Below are 6,981 nucleotides of genomic sequence, written 5' to 3' on the forward strand. Positions count from 1 at the left end.
ATGAGGAAAGTTTCCAACCGATTTCTCATACACAAAAAGCAGTTGACCGGCGTTGCCTGGTGAAACGTTGTTGTGATGTCTCGTGTAAGGTCCAATTGTAGCCTATCGCGATTGTGGTTTATCGTATCGCGACATTTCTGCTCGCGTTGGACGAGATCCAATGACTGTTAGCAGAATATGGGATCGGTGGGTTCAGGAGGGTAATACGGAACGCCGTGCTGGATCCCAATGGCCTTGTATCACTAGCAGTCGAGATGACAGGCATCTTATCCGCATGGCTGTAACAGATCGTGCAGCCACGTCTCGATCCCTGAGTCAACAGATGGTGAGGTTTGCAAGACAACAACCATATGCGCGAACAGTTCGACGACGTTTGCAGCAGCATGGACTATCACCTCGGAGACCACACCTGCGGTTACCCCTGACGCTGCATCACAGACAGGAGCGCCTGCGATGGTGTACTCAACGACGAACTTGGGTGCACGAATGGCAAAACGTCATTTCTTCGGATGAATCCAGGATCTGTTTACAGCATCATGATGGTCGCATCCGAGTCTGGCGACATCGCGGTGAACGAATATTGGAAGTGTGTATTCGTCATCGTCATACTGGCGTATCACCCGGGTTGATAGTATGGGATGCCATTGGTTACACGTCTCTGTCACCTCTTGTTCGCATTAACGGCACTTTGAGCAGTGGACGTTACATTTCAGATGTGTTACGACCCATGGCTCTACCCTTCATTCGATCCCTGCGAAACCCTACATTTCAGCAGGATAATGCACGACCGCATATTGCAGGTGCTGTACGGGCCTTTCTGGATACAGAAAATGTTCGACTGCTGCCCTGGCCAGCACATTTGTAAGCTGCCTCGGGATGGCTGGGTGTTGTGTGCTGTCCTTAGGTTAGTTAGGTTTAAGTAGTTCTAAGTTCTAGGGGACTGATGACCATAGATGTTAAGTCCCATAGTGCTCAGAGCCATTTGAACCATTTTTTGAACATTTGTAAGTAGGCTGTTTAGGTTTTTATGTTGGTAACGCCACGTAGCGCTCTATATGAAAATCACTGGCTGTGCTTTGTGCAGTCTGTGGCTGGTTTGCATTGTTGGAATACTGGCTATTGTAGTGTTGGGCAGTTGGATGTGAACAGCGCGTAGCGTTGCTCAGCTGGAGGTGAGCCGCCAGCTGTGGTGGATGTGGGGAGAGAGATGGCAGAATTTTGAGAGCGGGCGATCTGGACGTGTGTCCATCAGAAAGAGTAAATTTGTGATATTGGATATCATGAACTGATATATATATATGATGAATTTTGAACATTAGGTAAATACGTTGTTTGTTCTCTATCAAAATCTTTCATTTGCTAACTATGCCTATCAGTGCCTTCAGTAGTCAGAATCTTTTATTTAGCTGGCAGGATTGGCACTCACTGTATTGCAGTAGTTCGAGTAACGAAGATTTTTGTAAGGTAAGTCATTTCTGAAAGGTATAGGTTATTGTAATTCAGGGCCATTCTTTTGTAGGGATTATCGAAAGTCAGATTGCGTTGACCTAAAAATATTGCGTGTCAGTTTAGTGTTGATCAGAATAAGTAAAGAGCGAAATGCCTGAGTACTTTCAGTTCTACTCAGCTGTTTGAAAATCAAATAACGTAAGAGGTGCTGCGCTGACAGTAAATAATTTTTCTATGGGGATATTTAACATTCTCCAGATCTCTCACCAATTGAAAACGTCTGGTCAATGGTGGCCGAGCAACTGGCTCATCACAATATGCCAGTCACTGTTGTTGATGAAATGTGGTATCGTGTTGAAGCTGCATGTGCAGCTGTACCTGTACACGCCATCCAAGCTCTGTTAGACTCAATGCCCAGGCGTATCAAGGCCGTTATTACGGCCAGAAGTGGTTGTTCTGGGTACTGATTTCTCAGGATCTATGCACCCAAATTGCGTGAAAATGTAATCACATGTCAGTTCTAGTATAATATATTTGTCCAATGAATACCCGTTTATCATCTGCATTTCTTCTTGGTGTAGCAATTTCAATGGCCAGTAGTGTAGTTTGGCGACCGCGCTGGTTATCGGCTGCATGTTTCCGTGCAACGGAACAGGTACAAAGAGTTTGCGATTCGCAGGTGCTTGGAAACCGGTTACTGCGTCACTTATGAATTCGTTTCATTCCATTCTATCTTAAATTCACTAATGTTAGCTGTTAGTGGAGAGTAACATTACTTTTCGAACTGACAATTCTGGATAACGTAATCAATGGAGCTGTCTTGCTTTGTAAGGAGGGCCGCGCGGGATTAGCCGAGCGGTCTGAGGGCGCTGCGGTCATGGACTGTGTTGCCGATCCCGGCGGAGGTTCGAGTCCTCCCTCGGGCATGGGTGCATGTGTTTGTCCTTAGGATAATTTAGGTTAAGTCGTGTGTAAGCTTAGGGATTGATGACCTTAGCAGTTAAGTCCCGTAAGATTTCACACACATTTGAGCTTTTTTTTTTCTTTGTAAGAAGGAGAGCAGATTATATTATCGCTAGAATGTTGCACACTACGTCAGTTCTCCTCAAAGTTCAATATGTTATCACTGAAATCACGTGTTTCGAGCATACGTCCCAGAGACATATTATTCTGTATAGTTGCTTTATTTAAATGTACCACGCTGATGAGCTGCGGTCTTGTTAAGCTACCAATATCAAGTACGCCGTTAATCGTAATTTTAATGTATCGGCAATGAGCTGCAAAGTAGGCAATGAGAATTATAAATAATAGTCGGTAGAAACTCAAAGCATTGGAGTTAGATTTCAGGACGTGAGTGCGGTAAGGCTACTGCTGGGAGCTGAAATGAGACTTGGAGCTGCACTGCTTCGCTGAGCTGCTACGATAACTTCATCAGTTCTCATGTGGTCCTATTTTCGTATTTTTCACGCATATTGGAACCAGGTCGCTCTACTGCCTTGTGCTCTTCGGCACTGCTATTTTTATTCTGCATATGATTAAAGCGTCAGGCCTTATTTTGTAATTACAAATCGGAGTTGTCGATATTTTACTATACACAAAACGCACTTACAAGGTTTTAAGACGAAATCAACAGAAGGGGAATATGGTCGAGCATATGGCTGAGATAATTCGGTTAGGAAACCAGACACTAAATAGTAGATGAGTTATTCTAGTTGGGCACTGAAGTAACTGCTGATGGACGATGTAGAGTTTACAATATAGATCGGCAATGCCAAGAAAAGTGTTTCTGAAGGAGAGAAATTTGTTGACATCGAATATAAATTTAAGTGGTGCTGGCGGAGGACGGATTGGGGGCCGGGGTAGTGGTACGAATTGAATTGTAAACGGAGAGCAAGAGCAAACGATGAAAATAGCGGATTTAAGTGAATGTAGACTGTAGATTGTTGTACTTTCTCGTAGATGAAGACGCTTGTGCAAGGTAGACTAGCATGGAGAACTGTATCAGACCAGTGTTGAACGCACTGAATGCAACAAGAGCAACAATACAGCAACTTGTCGTTAATGAGTTACAGAAAAGTAGCAATAGCTCAAAAAACATTGCCTTGCGTGAAAAATGTTGTATAACTTCTCGATTCCAGTCAGAATTCTATGAGAATTATTTAATGTTTTGTTGCCACGTATAATTCATAACATCTTTTAAAGACTTTCTTAACTTTTTTTTTCAAATTTAGTCAAAAACGCCCAGCAGACATTAGTAGAGATACATATAGGCAGATGCGAGCCATGTGTGGGCACATGGAATATTATGTGGTATCCTTCCCTCACTCAACCTCTCTTGCCAGCTGACTGCCACGGAGAAAAGTAAGTCCCGGTAAAAATACAGCACTGGTTTGCCTATAAACACACTAATTACTCGGTCTCCGGGGCCACTGACACTCAAATAAAAAAACGTTAAATTGATTACATGTTTTGTTTATTAATTCAGCTATCGCGAACGTACTAAATCATCACTGCTCCATCGCAGGACACTTACTCACAGCACTATCGCTGTCTTTCTGGTCTGCCTGACAGCATCTTCCCACTCTATTCAGTCTTGTCTTTCTGAAGAAAACAAATTTTGTTACGTAGTAACTGCTAGAGCCAACTGTATGCATAACTAAAACAGTATCGCATTTTGAAACGAACGCTGAGGAGCATATAAAATTAGGTATTGCTGAAACTTCCTGGCAGATTAAAACTGTGTGCCGGACCGAGACTCTAACTCCCGAGTTCGAGTCTCTGTCCGGCACACAGTTTTAATCTGCCAGGAAGTTTCATATAAGCGCACACTCCGCTGCAGAGTGAAAACTCATTCTTAGGTATTGCTGTTTGAAGAACTTCTTTCTTCGTTACTACACGTGCTATCAACATGAGCTGCTGTCTTCCTACGTCCAGGGAAGAGAAGCAAGTGTGTAAATTTCGAACAGACTCGTGGCCAAGAAACTCGCTCCGCTAGGGCAGCGCTCAGCCAAGAAGGGAAATGCAATCTCGCGGGACGACTGTGGAACAATAAGCATACTTTCGATTAATACGTACGAAGGGTAGTGATTAAGTTAGTTGTTTCTGCTGTGGTCATAAGGCCGAAGACGGGTTTTTTCCAGTTCTCCACACTGCTGTATCATCGGCAAGCCTGTTCATCTTTGAATAACTGCTACAATTTACATCCATCTCAGCCTGCTTACGTATTCACGCCGAGGTGTCGCTCTACGATTTTTACACTCCACACTTACCTGCAAAACCATACTGACGATTCCTTGCTAGCTAAGGATGTATCCTGTCAGCCGAACCCTAATTTTAGTCATGTTATGCCGCAAATTTCTTTTTTCCCCAATTCGAATCAGTATTTCGTAATTAGTTTCTCTATCTGCCCATATAATGTTCCGTATTATTTTGCAGCACAAAATTTCCAACGCTATGCTTCTCTTTTTGTCTGAAGTGCTTATCGTTCACGTTCTGCAGAAGGCTGTATTCCAGAGAAACCTCTGCATAAACATTTCCTAACATTTGAATTAATATCAGATACTAAGAAATTTCTCTTTTTCAGAAATGCTTTTCTTGCTGCAGCCGGTCTGCATTTTGTGTCCTCTCTACTTAGGCAATCATCAGCTAATTTACTGCCCAAACATCAAATTAGCGGCTGATTTCCTAATCTAATTCCATCAGCGTCGCCTTATATAATTCGACTATTTTGCATACGCTTGTTTGACTTTTGTTGGTATTGATCTTACAAGCTTCTTTCACGACGAGAGAGCAGACTGAATAACATCGCGGAGTGACTGTAAGTTTATCTCATTCCTTTCTGAACTCCTGCTTTTCCTTCGCCCCCTTCGCCCCCTCGTTACTGTAGTGCCGTATCTGTACAAGCTGAGAATAACCATTCGTTTTCTCGCTATGAAAATGGCCTGTTCTAAAACAGATATCTAAATAAGACAAAACTTATCGAGTAATCCAGATAGTGTACGAATGCAGTCTTTTGGTGGTAACGTTCAATAAAACGATGCTGGGCTTCCAGCGGCGTCAAGTGGTTAAAATGCCACGAGCTTCTGATCAGGTACTCCTGGGCCAACATTAGGTCTACTGAGAGCTAACGAGCTACTGGTACGCTCTTATATAGACCAGCTGCCGGCTGAAGTCGCTGGTGCTCGCCTGATCGCCATTTATGGGCGTACGCTGACAGCATTCCGTGCGCCTACTTGAACCTCGTATCCTGCGACACGTTGGGCTACAGGCCGCCGTTTCTGTTAAGGATGCCCTTAAGAGTGTTTTTTCTCGACGGTTTCTTTAACTACAAAGTCTTTGTCATGGCTCGCACGAACGAGTTGTGAGACTGGAGAATGAAACAAGTCCCTCAGTGAGGCAGCGACTTGCAGCTCAGCACTGCAAGGAATGAAGTTATCACGAGGGTGAAGAGGGCGCGTCGACGCGTAGTCAGTGTGTGCCCATATATGGCGATACAGTGAGCGCTAGTGACGTCACAGTCGGCAGCTAGAGTATATAAGCACGCACCAGCAGCCCATCAGCACTCATTACACCTGACAACGGCCGAGGTGTGCTGGGCCAAAAGCTCGTGGCACTTTCAACCCGGAAACATTTTACTGACTGCGGATGGTGATTTTTCGTTACATTAGCAGCGATCACGGCTTTCAAAAGATGGCATATCTTCCATTATGAAAATATGTGTAAGGTGCACTTTGTCTTTACAGTAACAAGGAGACGGCACGAGCGTGGGGTCGGGGATTTGTCCGAATTTTTTTGTGGCGAAAGAGAACCCGTAACACCTCACGTGGTTAAAATATTGGGACGCACTACCCGGAAAATCCCGGGAAAAATCGATCCAAAGTTTCTTAGTTGCCTTATGACTATAAAATGTTAGTCCATTGCCGAGGCACCGTCTGGCGTAGATGTTTAGGGCTCGGAGTCTTACGCCAGAGGTCTCGGGTTCTATTCCTCCTCTGGCGCTTTTTTTTCTTTTGTTATTCCACCAATTATTCAGAAAGTTGCCCAAACCTACATTATCTTTAACAAATTAGTTACATTATCGAATAAAAACTATTTTCTTTTTGTCCAACAACGCAATTCATGGCGGTGGGTTTTCCGTTTTTCATTGTAAAGTATATAAGGAGAATCATTGGGTTTTTAATCAGAATAACAAATTCGATTGGGAAACATTCAATTTTTATACATACAATAATTATGAACAAGAACTGCAGTGGTAATTATCGTAAAAACAAATAAAGCAATAATTTTTGCGACATCTAGCGCAACATATAAAAGCGGATTTTTTACAATCACAGGGCGTTTGCAATAAATCTGTACAAAAATATGCTCCATTAACATTTACGAAAATGTTTTGAATTTCTGATAATTTTGAGGCAAACCAGGCATATTGGATCATTTCTCGGGATATTGGTGACGATAACTGATGGTGAATTTTTATACAGTCTTCCCGGGAATTAATTTCACGATTCTCCTGTAACAATGCGCTGCAATTTT

General features: G+C 43.2%; 1 non-coding gene across 1 annotated transcript; it reads right to left on the bottom strand.

The window, feature by feature from the left end:
* Window positions 1-4,061: 4,061 nt before the first annotated feature.
* LOC124709438 lies at window positions 4,062-4,259 on the bottom strand. Its single transcript, XR_007005408.1, has one exon. It is a non-coding gene; the product is annotated as a small nucleolar RNA snR44 (small nucleolar RNA).
* Window positions 4,260-6,981: the final 2,722 nt, after the last annotated feature.

This window comes from Schistocerca piceifrons, chromosome 7, assembly GCF_021461385.2.
Source record: "Schistocerca piceifrons isolate TAMUIC-IGC-003096 chromosome 7, iqSchPice1.1, whole genome shotgun sequence".
Lineage (NCBI taxonomy): Eukaryota > Metazoa > Arthropoda > Insecta > Orthoptera > Acrididae > Schistocerca > Schistocerca piceifrons.